Raw genomic sequence first — 13,961 nt, 5'->3', positions numbered from 1 at the left:
TTGTTGCATTCCCAAGCTGTTGGCATTTCGTACATTGGAAATACTCCTCTTATTATATTACTCCTCTTAGGCGGTCTTCAACGTTTTTTATTCAGAAATCTTGGATTTGATTAAAAATACCAAAATCGCAATAACTTTTGAACTGTATTTTAACAACTGTTATTTTTAACCTTCAATCTTCTTGTATGTATTTCTTTTACTTAATTTAAGTTTTGGAATGAAGTCAACCAATCTTTCCAAGTTTCAATATACTTCAACATAATTAACGTCTTTGGAATTCCATTAGAAATTACAAGAACTTTCATAGAACTCAATTTTTTCTAGAAGATCAAATTAATCAGCTTTGTGCAATCTCTTACATCACGTAACTATTTTGAATGAAATTAGCACATCGTAATTTGAGGGTGGGTTATATCTGAAACACGTTCGCATCCGAAGTCCCGATAATTCGATGACGCAACCCGAAATTGCTCTTCTCCGCACATACAGATGGAGAAATAATTGCCTTCTGCACAAATTTCAATCGCATTCGGTGCAATTCTCGCAGCCGAGGCGGATCGGTGTTTTGTTTATCGGAGGCAACCGGTCAAGTTCGAACCGGTGGAGCGTTCGGCTAATGTCGGCGGCGTGTTGCGGCTTGTTCGCTCTCTGTTCACCGGCAATTCCGGAACGCGGGCCGGCATTAGCAGTAATTGTAGTTTGACCCACATCTCCGCGGTTCCGCAGCCATTTTCCGTAGACCCGACGTTAATTGTCCGAACCGAATTGTTGCTGCAAGTTCCGTCGAACCTGGTAACTGAGTTAAAGCTTTTGCTTTTCGCATCCACCCCCCGAACGGACGTTAAAATGTAACAGTTTTGACTAGAACCGGAATTTATCTACATCTGTTACACACTACTTGAAAAGTCATCTCTGGCGAAACTTTCAAATTGCTCTTCAAGTCTGCTCGTTTGCTTTTTTAATCCTGAGCAACGGTTTCGGGGCCCCTTTTCTTTACGGAAATCTCATTACAATAACTTAAGCTGCCCAAGCAAGAAAAGAAACACAAAAATAACGTTCTTTTCTTTCGCGCCGGTTTCCGTAATGTGCATTTATAGGAAATTACTTCCCTAAATTCACGAAAAGGCCCTCGAGGGCCGTGATTAAAAAGGGCGTTGAACAGCGAAAGTTACCCAAAACTTGTTAACTATAAATCACCTTGAAAATTGGACGAGGAAAACGAAAGCACAATGTTTATCGTTCTCCATTTAAACTCGCAATACACCATTCCAAACTTGTAGATTTATTTTTTTTTGTTATTTAGTTTTTTTCGAAACATAATTTGTCAAGAAGACAAATGAAGCCGGTTTTAAGCAGCATTGAAAAAAACTTTAATAAATCGCTTAAAAATTTAATAAAATCTCAAGCTTTGCGCGCCACATTTAGCGAGAGAAGACGAGCGGAAACAAGAGAAAAACGAAAACAAGTGAACTCGAGCGACCGCCACGAAGAAGTTCATTTATCATTTAAGCCCCGGAATCGGGCTTTTTATTACCATCGTCGTTTATACTTGATCGCGAGGCTCGAGAAATTTATCATCTTTAATTTATAATTGAAACGCCGTCAAAAGAAACGCTTTTAGGTGCGCGTTTAACCAAATCCTCTATTTTGATACCTTGAATAGACTATTCTGTTATAATTACAGGGCTAAAACAGCTTAATAAGCGACGAAAATTTTCATTTATAGCTTGTGTAAGAAATAGAAGTTATCAATTTCGATCTTGCAGCACTACTTTAGATAAAGCAACATATAAATGTTCTACTTCTCAGTTCTCTTTTATTCAGCTTAAAGAAGAAGAATTCGGCTTTAATATAGTACCAAAGTCACTTTTCTAACTTAAAAATTAACCTTAAAAACTTAAAAATAAGAGCTCATGAACACCTTAATAGAACATCCTCTACCTTCTATAAACACCTACAAAACAACCAACACACATCTAACATAAGTAATATTAAATTAATTAAAAGTATAAACAAGTCCAAAGAACTCGAGCTATACGAAAAACTTTTTATACTTAAATATAAAAACAAATTTAAAAATAACGGTAATGACAACCTGATAAACGATATTAACGACTTTAATAACTTCAGACATTTCCATAGATTTATTAATACACAAATATAGTTTTAAATTTTCCTGAACCCTTAGATTCTAAGTTAAGCATGACAATATCACTATGTATTGCTGATTTTGATTTAGTTTTTTATTGTGATTTTTATTCTGTCTTTTCGCTTTTCGAACCAATTGAAGCATTTTATGAAAGTATTTACACTTGCGCACGTGTTCTTGTATTACATCTGGCCAATTTTATACCTGTTTATCTGAAACCCCACCTTTTCTAACCCTGTTTGAACCACAAAGACCGCAGATCTACATTTCATTTCCAAAGTTTCCCACCAACAAAGAATATTAATTTTTGATCGTATTAAAAGTTTTCCTACACCTCAAATTTATCGAGAATGTTTATCATCTTTTTTAATACCTAAACAAATTGACGGTAAATATATTTTCTAATAATTTTTTTTTATAATAAATAAATTAATTTCTTCTAGAAGATCTAGAAGTCAATCTAGAAGAAGATTTTGGCTTCAATAAAATACCAAAATCACTTTTCCAACGTATAAATTAAGCATGTAGTGAGAGAGAACTAATTCTTTATTGGTTATCGACCGTTAGCTTATTAGGACCTGGTCTTTTCGCTTTTTTAAACAGTTTATATAAATAATATAATAAATGTGCTTGCAATACAATTCATAACAGTAATATAATATGTAATTTCAAATATCTTCTTCTGTATCCATCGTAAGTGCTTCATAGATTGTCCAATATTTATTGTCATTATCTTTTACATCTCTTTTTAAACACATATTGTCTAATATCCGCCTATTGTGCTTTTTATTGATGAACTTCTTTAGTTCTTTGTGCCTTAGTCTTATTGGTTTTATTTGTGTTTGAGCGTATAGGCCTTCGTTGCTTATATTGTGCAGAGGATTTCTTGGATGTCGTATTTTAGTTATTTCCTTTCTGCTTTATTAATGATATTTTTGGTCTTATGACTCGCGTTAATCGTGAATATGTGTCCATAGTCTAATACTGGTCTGCATAAGGCTTTATAGATCTTCATTGCCGTGTTAATGTGTATCCCTTTGTTTTTATAAGTTAGTGCTCGGAAATATTTTGCCCTTCTGATTGCTTCGTCTCTTTGGGTTTTGTAATGCTTGGATTGTTTTAGGGCATTATCCAAAATAATGCACAGGTATTTAACGGAAGGGGATGGTCTTACGCGTAGGTTGCCAGCATACACTATTGGAGATTTTTCGCAAATGCGATGGTTGGGGACCATGACTTGGAATTTTCCCGGATTAGGAGTAAGTCTCTATTTATGTAACCACTTTAATGCTCTATTATATAGCGTCTGTAAATTTGATGTGGCTTTGTCCAATGTATTGCTATGTGAGATGAGCGTCGTGTCGTCTGCATATTGCAAGATGTAGAGGTCAGGATTGAAATGATTAGGATATAAGGTAGGAGAAAGGGGGGAACTTGTTTAGGTGTGAAAGGGAATGAGAATGTGTCGTCGATTCTAACTTGAAGCGTTCTATTTTTCAAAAATTCGTCTATTGAAGTAATTATCTTTCTTTTGATGCCCATTTTTTCCATTTTGAATAACAATCCCATATGCCAAACTGTATCTTACGCTTTGTTAATGTCCAGGCACAAAGTAATAGTTTTCATATTTAATTTGTGAGCAAGCAGAACTAACGGATGTATAATAGGGTTGTTTGGTGTGAATTCAAACCAATTATTTACGTATTTAAGGATTCGTTGGTTTATTATGCTTTCTAGGATTTTGCCTATGACCGGAAGGAGTGTGATTGGTTTGTAGTTTTTGGGTACATGATGGTCTGAATCGAGATTGGGGATAGCAATAATGCTACCGGTTTTCCATATATTCGGTATATGTCTCGATTTTAAACAATAATTCATAGACTTACCTATGAATTTGTGTGTGTTGGAATTGAGGTTCCTTAGTAGGTGTTTTGTTACTATTTCTTTTCCTGGAGATAAATTTTTTCCTTTATTGATGTAGTCCATGTATTCGTCTTCTTCAATATCGGTAATTGCTTCCGACTCAGTTGTATTTTTAATGAATATTCTTGTTGTTGACGTCAAACAAAATATTTTCTTTTGGGCTAAACGCTCTGTTAAAGTGTTTCGCATTTTTCTGGGGTTGTTTTGTGACCTTTATCTTCCCATACTAACGGTGGAATTAACCTAGATTTGCGATACTTAGTAACTTTCTTAATTTTCTGCCAAAAGGATCGTCCTTGGTCTTCATTTATTTCTTGGCATACCTTCAACCATTGATCTAGTTGGAATGTTCTGATCGCTCTTTGAATCTATTTGTTAGCTTTGTTAAATTCTGTTTTTTTGTTGGATCTTTCGACTTGATGTACTCTATGTATATTTTTCTGTTATTCTTCAGCATATTGACGATCTCACCTGGCACATAGTATAGGAAGGGCGTATTTATTATTTTTGGTGTGTGCGTAACGATTGATTTTATGATTTCCTGTTGGAAGTCTGTAATGCTTTTCATGATTAGGGGCGAGTACTGTATGGATCTAAGATAATTGTCCATGACCTTGTTCACTTCTTTTATGTTGGTACGTTTTAAGTCGTATTTTATTTTTTGTTCATTTAGGATAGAAACTGTTGCGGTGTCGACTTCGATGTTGAAAGAAATACCCAGATGATCCGAACACATATCTCCAGTTGTAGCTATGTTGCTAATGACATCATTTAGGTGTCATTGTTTCCCGTCATAATGAACGTTGGGTGTGTGTGAGCCTGTTTATGAAATTTGTGTTGTCCAGAAATGATTGAAGTTGCCTTCTTGTTGAGAATCACTTTTCTAACTTAAAAATTAACCACTCAGTGATATTTTGAAGTTTATCGATTTGTTACCTAACATTAACAAAAGCAGAATTTTGGATTTTTTTAAATATATAAAATTTTTTTATAATAAATAAATTAATTTCTTGACCGACACTAAAAATAGAAGATTTTGGCTTCAATAAAATACCAAAATCACTTTTCCAACGTAAAAATTAAGCATGTAGTGATTTTTTAAACTTTATCGATTTGTTACCAAACCTCAATAACATAGTTCTAGATATTTTAAAATATCTCAATTTTTTTTATAATAAATCAGTTAATTTCTTTACCGATATTAAAAATAGAAGATATTGGCTTCAATATAATACCAAAATCACTTTTCTAACTTAAAAATTAACCACACAGTGACTTTTTGAACTTTATCGATTTGTTACCAAACCTTAACAAAGGCAGAATTTTGGATTTTGTTAAATAATTCAAATTTTTTTATAATAAATAAATTAATTTTTTTACCGGCATTAAAAGAAGAAGATTTTGGCTTCAATAAAATACCGAAATCACTTTTCCAACTTAAAAATTAAGCATGTAGTGATTTTTTCAACTTTATCGATTTGTTACAAAACCTCAATAACATAGTTCTAGATATTTTAAAATATCTCACATTTTTTTATAATAAATCCATTAATTTCTTTACCGATACTAAAAATAGAAGATTTTGGCTTTAATATAATATCAAAATCACTTTTCTAACTTAAAAATTAACCACTCAGTGATTTTTTGAACTTTATCGATTTGTTACCAAACCTTAACAAAGGCAGAATTTTGGATTTTGTTAAATAATTCAAATTTTTTTATAATAAATAAATTAATTTTTTTACCGGCATTAAAAGAAGAAGATTTTGGCTTCAATAAAATACCGAAATCACTTTTCCAACTTAAAAATTAAGCATGTAGTGATTTTTTCAACTTTATCGATTTGTTACAAAACCTCAATAACATAGTTCTAGATATTTTAAAATATCTCACATTTTTTTATAATAAATCCATTAATTTCTTTACCGATACTAAAAATAGAAGATTTTGGCTTTAATATAATATCAAAATCACTTTTCTAACTTAAAAATTAACCACTCAGTGATTTTTTGAACTTTATCGATTTGTTACCAAACCTTAACAAAGGCAGAATTTTGGATTTTGTTAAATAATTCAAATTTTTTTATAATAAATAAATTAATTTTTTTACCGGCATTAAAAGAAGAAGATTTTGGCTTCAATAAAATACCGAAATCACTTTTCCAACTTAAAAATTAAGCATGTAGTAATTTTTTCAACTTTATCGATTTGTTACCAAACCTCAATAACAGAGTTCTAGATATTTTAAAATATCTCAAATTTTTTTATAACAAATCAGTTAATTTCTTTACCGATATTAAAAGTAGAAGATATTGGCTTCAATATAATACCAAAATCACTTTTCTAACTTAAAAATTAACCACTCAGTGATTTTTTAAACTTTATCGATTTGTTACCAAACCTTAACAAAGGCAGAATAATTCAAATTTTTTTATAATAAATAAATTAATTTTTTTACCGGCATTAAAAGAAGAACATTTTGGCTTCAATAAAATACCGAAACCACTTTTCCAACTTAAAAATTAAGCATGTAGTGATTTTTTGAACTTTATCGATTTGTTACCAAACCTCAATAACAGCATTCTAAATATTTTAAAATATCTCAAATTTTTTTATAATAAATCAATTAATTTCTTTACTGATACTAAAAATAGAAGATTTTGGCTTTAATAAAATACAAAAATCACTTTTCCAACGTAAAAATTATGCATGTGGTGATTTTTTGAAATTTATCGATTTGTTACCAAACCTCAATAACACAGTTCTAGATATTTTAAAATATCTCAAATTTTTTTATAATAAATCAATTAATTTCTTTACCAATACTAAAAATAGAAGATTTTGGCTTTAATATAATTCTAACTTAAAAATTAACCATTCAGTGATTTTTAGAACTTATCGATTTGTTACAAAAACCTTAACTGTTACTAAATCTTGTTTCCATTGAAGTTTCTCGTCCTAATAAAAATATTCAAATCTACCTCTTCGCTTTTTGAAGAAGCTTTTGGAGCAGCTCTTTCGGATGGAGCGAAGTGGTTCTCTTCGAGTCGAAAACGCGGAGGCGTCTAAATTATCATTTACAGTGACTTTTTAATTTCGCCTCGAGGAAGTATTTTACGTCCCCATTCGGAGGCCAAAAACTAAAATTCAAATTTTCCCCCTCTCGTGAAAACGGAAATAAAAGAGCACGGCGAGTGTGTCGTTTTCTTCGTGAATGTACGAGGCACGTAATATGGACCGAAAAGCGTATTTCGTCGGAGAAAATGAGGGCTTAAGAAAGTTATTTTGCTGTTTGCCCTTTATGCGAAACTTTGGGGGGAAGAAGTTTTATTCTTTTTCTTACCTCTTTCCCCCTATACTTTGAAGTCGTAGCTATTTTACAATTGGATCAAGGATAATTAGAATTTCGAAGGTTTATAAAGAAAGTCGGATAACATCGTAGATTCAAGTTTCCCCGAGAAAACTAACAATAAGAAAAAGATAAATTCCCGTAAAAACCGCTTTAAATATTTCACGGTTTTACTCTCAGATAAATTGTCTTCTGAAAAATAGACGCGCAAGCTTTGGCACCGACCATTTATCTAAACCTTGTCGCTCCGGATGATGCGGTACACCACGTGATCCGACTTGCAGGAGTTTCTCAGACTCTTTTTTACAATCCTCCTTGCAATGACGCGGAAAAGATCAGACTGCATTACTCTTTGGACGTGCGCGTGAAAAATGATTTCTCTTGTAATGGATATGAAGTCATAAGATACCTTTATAATGGTCGGAATGGAAACGTCAAAACGTTGTGGATATTTTTTTATTGAAACGCTAGGTCCGCTTTAATAATTTAACATGCAGATTAAAAAAGCAAACTTCGCCGAAAGCGATAGGTTTTTGTGAAAGCAATTTAAAGTCGACTCGACGGGGATGACAGCCAAATTTCCTCTTTAATCCCGTCAACGTGTTACCCGGAACGTCGGGATGCTGACACGTGGACATAATACGAGCCACATAACTTAATGTCACGTTTGCACCATTCTAGATATTCACGTACATATGTAGATGTATAAATTTTGAATCATTCAATACAATATTATTGCAAACTAGAATCTGAACATGTGTTGCTTAACAATTTCTATTATTATCACCAATTGTTACATGCAAAATCTTTGGGACTAAATAATCAATAATTATGTAATAATTCTGTTAATTGTTAAGATTTTCGGATTTATTGGATTACCTACATCTAAACTGTCAATGTTTAATTGAAACTGCTTATTATCATCTTAATGCATCAGTTACAGTTTTTGAGTTAAAATCAATTGGTGCTACAGCTTTTAAGTAAGAGTACCTTTTTTGTATAAAACACACCAAGGTATTCAAAAACATACTTGAAATTCAAATGAACACAATATTGCAAAAGTTACAATCGATTGAATCAAGACATCTTCATTTTTATGTCTTTTTCCACAACACACTTTATATCTCGAGAATATTTGGTGCTACAGCTTTTAAGTAAGAGTATTTTTTTTGTATAAAACACATCAAGGAATTCAAAAACATACTTGAAATTCAAATTAACACAACATTACAGAAGTCACAATCGATAGGATCAAGACATCTTCATATTTTAGACTTTTTATGATTTTTTCTACAAAACACTTCACATCTCGAGAATGGTTGGTGCTACAGCTCTTAAGTAAGAATATCGTTTTTGTGTAAAACACATCAAGGAATTCAAAAACATACTTGAAATTCAAAATAACACAACCTTGCAAAAGTTACAATCGATTGAATCAAAACATCTTCATTTTTATGACTTTTTCCACAAAACACTTTATATCTCGAGAATATTTTGTGCTACAGCTTTTAAGTAAGAATACCTTTTTTGTGCAAAATACATCAAGGAATTCAAAAAAATACTTGCAATTAAATTTAACACAACATTGCAGAAATTTCAATCGATAGTCTCAAAGCATCTTCATTTTTTAGACTTTTTATGATTTTTCCACAAAGCACTTTATATCTCGAGAATATTTGGTGCTACAGCTTTTAAGTAAGAGTATCTTTTTTGTATAAAACACATCAAGGAATTCAAAAACATACTTGAAATTCAAATTAACACAACATTGCAGATGTTACAATCGATTGGATCAAGACATCTTCATTTTTTAGACTTTTTATGATTTTTCCACAAAACACTTTACATCTCGAGAATGGTTGGTACTACAGCTTTTAAGTAAGAATATCGTTTTTATGTAAAACACATCAAGGAATTCAAAAACATACTTGAAATTCAAAATAACACAACATTGCAAAAGTTACAATCGATTGAATCAAGACAGCTTAATTTTTATGACTTTTTCCACAAAACACTTTATATCTCGAGAATATTTTGTGCTACAGCTTTTAAGTAAGAATACCTTTTTTGTGCAAAATACATCAAGAATTCAAAAACATACTTGAAATTCAAATTAACACAACATTGCAAAAGTTACAATCGATTGGATCAAGACATCTTCATTTTTTAGACTTTTTATGATTTTTCCACAAAACACTTTACATCTCGAGAATGGTTGGTACTACAGCTTTTAAGTAAGAATATCGTTTTTGTGTAAAACAAATTAAGGAATTCAAAAACATACTTGAAATTCAAGATAACATAACATTGCAAAAGTTACAATCGATTGAATCAAGACATCTTAATTTTTTTGACTTTTTCCACAAAACACTTTATATCTCGCGAATATTTTGTGCTACAGCTTTTAAATAAGAATACCTATTCTGTGCAAAATACATCAAAGAATTCAAAAACATACTTGCAATTAAATTTAACACAACATTACAGAAGTTTCAATCGATAGTATCAAAGCATCTTAATTTTTTAGACTTTTTATGATTTTTCCACAAAGCACTTTATATCTCGAGAATATTTGGTGCTACATTTTTTAAGTAAGAGTATCTTTTTTGTATAAAACACATCAAGGAATTCAAAAACATACTTAAAATTCAAATGAACACAACATTACAGAAGTTACAATCGATTGGATCAAGACATCTTCATATTTTAGACTTTTTATGATTTTTTCTACAAAACACTTTACATCTCGAGAATGGTTGGTGCTACAGCTTTTAAGTAAGAATGTCGTTTTTGTGTAAAACACATCAAGGAATTCAAAAACATACTTGAAATTCAAAATAACATAACATTGCAAAAGTTACAATCGATTGAATCAAGACATCTTAATTTTTATGACTTTTTCCACAAAACACTTTATATCTCGACAATATTTTGTGCTACAGCCTTTAAGTAAGAATATCGTTTTTGTGTAAAACACATCAAGGAATTCAAAAACATACTTGAAATTCAAAATAACACAACATTGCAAAAGTTACAATCGATTGTATCAAGACATCTTAATTTTTATGACTTTTTCCACAAAACACTTTATATCTCGAGAATATTTTGTGCTACAGCTTTTAAGTAAGAATACCTTTTTTGTGCAAAATACATCAAGAATTCAAAAACATACTTGCAATTAAATTTAACACAACATTGCAGAAGTTTCAATCGATAGTATCAAAGCATCTTCAATTTTTAGACTTTTTATGATTTTTCCACAAAACACTTTATATCTCGAGAATGGTTGGTGCTACATGTTTTAAGTAAGAATATCGCTTTTATGCACAATACATTAAGGAATTTAAAAACATACTTGAAATTCAAATTAACTCAACATTACAGAAGTTATAATCGAATGAATCAAGACATTTTGATTTTAATCAACAAAATCCTGCACCTTTAAATTTTGGAACTTCCTTCATTGTCACTATATAACTGTGATGCTTTGGTTGAAATTGCTTATAGATTACTTCTATCAGATCCATTATGAACAATTTTTGTTAATATCAATTCAATGCACCAGTTACAGTTCTTGAGCTATAATCAATTATTGTAACCAAAACCCTACATCTTGAGATTTTGGAACTTCTTGGATTGTCATTATATAATTGTGATGGTTTGGTTGAAATTGCTTATAGATTACTTTTATCTGTTCTATTTTAAACAATTTTTGTTAACATCATCTTAATGCATCGTTTAAAGGTTTTGAGTTATAATCAATTACTATAACCAAAACATATCTTGTGATTTTGCAACTTCTTAGATTGTCACTAAATAACTGTGCTGGTTTGTTTGAATAAACGCCAAAAGGTAGAAGAAGGAGAGGAAAATTTTTTAGGGATCTTGGAGGACCCTCAAACAATGTTTAAATTAAATCCGTTCATAAGTAGACTTCAAGTACATTTCATAACAATTTACTTAATCGTATGTTAATTATTAAAGTGGCAGTGAACGATTGAGTGTCATTCGAGTACAGCAAACATAGCAAATCTCATCAATTATCACGTCCAGGAAGCAAAAATTGTTATTGAGAATTACTGCTATTACTCACGTAATCATAATCGATTAGACAACTGATTAGATTATATCCATGCAGGGAGCAGATTCAGAGATTATCTCTGTTTGTGGAGGTTTAGAGAGTGGAAACATTGATTGTCGTACTAAAATGACTATGCGTGACAATCGTCTATTTAAATATCTGTAGAGGAATTGATTTATTGATAAAAAAAATAAAGATGTGTCAACAATCCGAACTCTTGGATTTGCACTACATCAAAATCAATGAATGCTTAATTTTTAAGTTGAAAAAGTGAGTTTGGTATTTTATTGAAGCCAATTTCTTCTTCTTTCAATATCGGTAAAGAAATTAATTTATTTATTATAAAAAAAATTGAGATATTTTAAAAAATCCAGAACTCTGTTATTAAGATTTGGTAACAAATTGATAATGTTCAAAAAATCACTGTATGCTTAATTTTTAAGTTGGAAAAGTGATTTTGGTATTATATTGAAGCCCAATTCTTCTTCTTTAAATATCTGCAAAGAAATTTATTTATTTATTATAAAAAATTTTGAGATATTTTAAATTATCCAGAACTCTGCCTTTATCTAGGTTTGTTAATAAATAGGTAAAGTTCAAAGAACCACTGAATGCTTAATTTTTAAGTTAGAAAGGTGATTTTGGTATTATGCTGAAGCCAAATTCTTTTTCTTTAAATATTTGTAAAGAAATTAATTTATTTATTATAAAAAAAATTGAGATATTTTAAATTATCCGGAGTCCTGCCATTATTTAGGTTTGGTAAGAAATCGATAAAGTTCAAAAAATCGCTGCATGCTTAATTTTTTAGTTAGAAAAGTGATTTTGGTATTTTATTGAAGCCATAATCATTTTTTCTAAATATCTGTAAAGAAATTAATTTATTTGTTATCAAAAATTTTGAGATATTTTAAATTATCCAGAACTCTGATATTATTGAGGTTTGGCAACAAATCTATAAAGTTTAAAAAATCGCAGAATGGTTAATTTTTATGTTAGAAAAGTGATTATGGTATTGCATTGAAGCCATATTCTTCTTCTTTAAACATCGGTAAAAAAATAATTTATTTATTATTAAAAATTTCGAGATATTTTAAATTGTCCAGAACTCTGCTATTATTGAGGTTTGGTAACATATCTATAAAGTTCAAAAAATCACTGAATGGTTATTTTTTAAGATAGAAAAGTGATTTTGGTATTATATTGAAGCCAAATTCTTCTTCTTTAAACATTTGTAAAGAAATTAATTTATTTATTATAAAAAAATTTGAGATATTTTAAAAAATCGAAAACTCTGTCGTTATGAAGGTTTGGTAACAAATCCATAGAACAAATCGATAAAGTTAAAAAAAATAACCGCATGCTTAGTTTTTAAGTTAGAAAAGTGATTTTGATATCTTATTGACGCCAAAATCTTCTTCTTTTAATATCTGTAAAGAAATTAATTTATTTATTATAAAAAAAATTGAGATATTTTAAAAAATCCAGAACTCTGTTATTAAGATTTGGTAACAAATTGATAAAGTTCAAAAAATCACTGCATGCTTAATTTTTAAGTTGGAAAAGTGATTCTGGTATTATATTGAAGCCAAGTTCTTCTTCTTTAAATATCTACAAAGTAATTTATTTATTTATTACAAAAAAATTTGAGTAATTTTAAATTATCCCGAACTCCGCCTTTATTTAGGTTTGTTAATAAATAGATAAAGTTCATAGAACCACTGAATGCTTAATTTTTAAGTTAGAAAGGTGATTTTGGTATTATACTGAAGCCAAATTCCTTTTCTTTAAATATTTATAAAGAAATTAATTTATTTATTATAAAAAAATTTAAGATATTTTAAATTATCCAGAATTCTGCCATTATTTAGGTTTGGTAACAAATCGATAAAGTTCAAATAATCACTGCATGCTTAATTTTTAAGTTAGAAAAGTGATTTTGGTATTGTATTGAAGCCAAATTGTTCTTCTTTAAATATCTGTAAAGAAATTAGTTTATTTATTAAAAAAAAATTGGAAATATTTTAAACAATCCAGAACTCTGTTATTAAGGTTTGGTAACAAATCGATAAATTTTAAAAAAATCACTGCATGCTTAATTTTTAAGTTAAAAAAGTGATTTTGGTATTATATTGAAGCCAAATTCTTCTTCTTTAAATATCTGTAAAGAAACTAATTTATTTATTATAAAAAATTTTGAGATATTTTATATTATTCAGAACTCTGCTATTATTTAGGTTTGGTAATAAATAGATAAAGTTCAAAGAACCACTGAATGTTTCATTTTTAAGTTAAAAAGGTGATCTTGGTATTATATTGCCGCCAGATTCTTCTTCTTTAAACATTTGTAAAGAAATTAATTTATTTATTATAAAAAAATTTGAGATATTTTAAAAAATCCAGAACTCTGTTATTAAGGCTTAGTAACAAATTAATTAAGTTCAAAAAATCTGAATGGT

Source organism: Onthophagus taurus, chromosome 3, assembly GCF_036711975.1.
Source record: "Onthophagus taurus isolate NC chromosome 3, IU_Otau_3.0, whole genome shotgun sequence".
NCBI classification, from domain to species: Eukaryota; Metazoa; Arthropoda; class Insecta; order Coleoptera; family Scarabaeidae; genus Onthophagus; species Onthophagus taurus.
Note: the sequence above shows the minus strand (reverse complement) of the source record.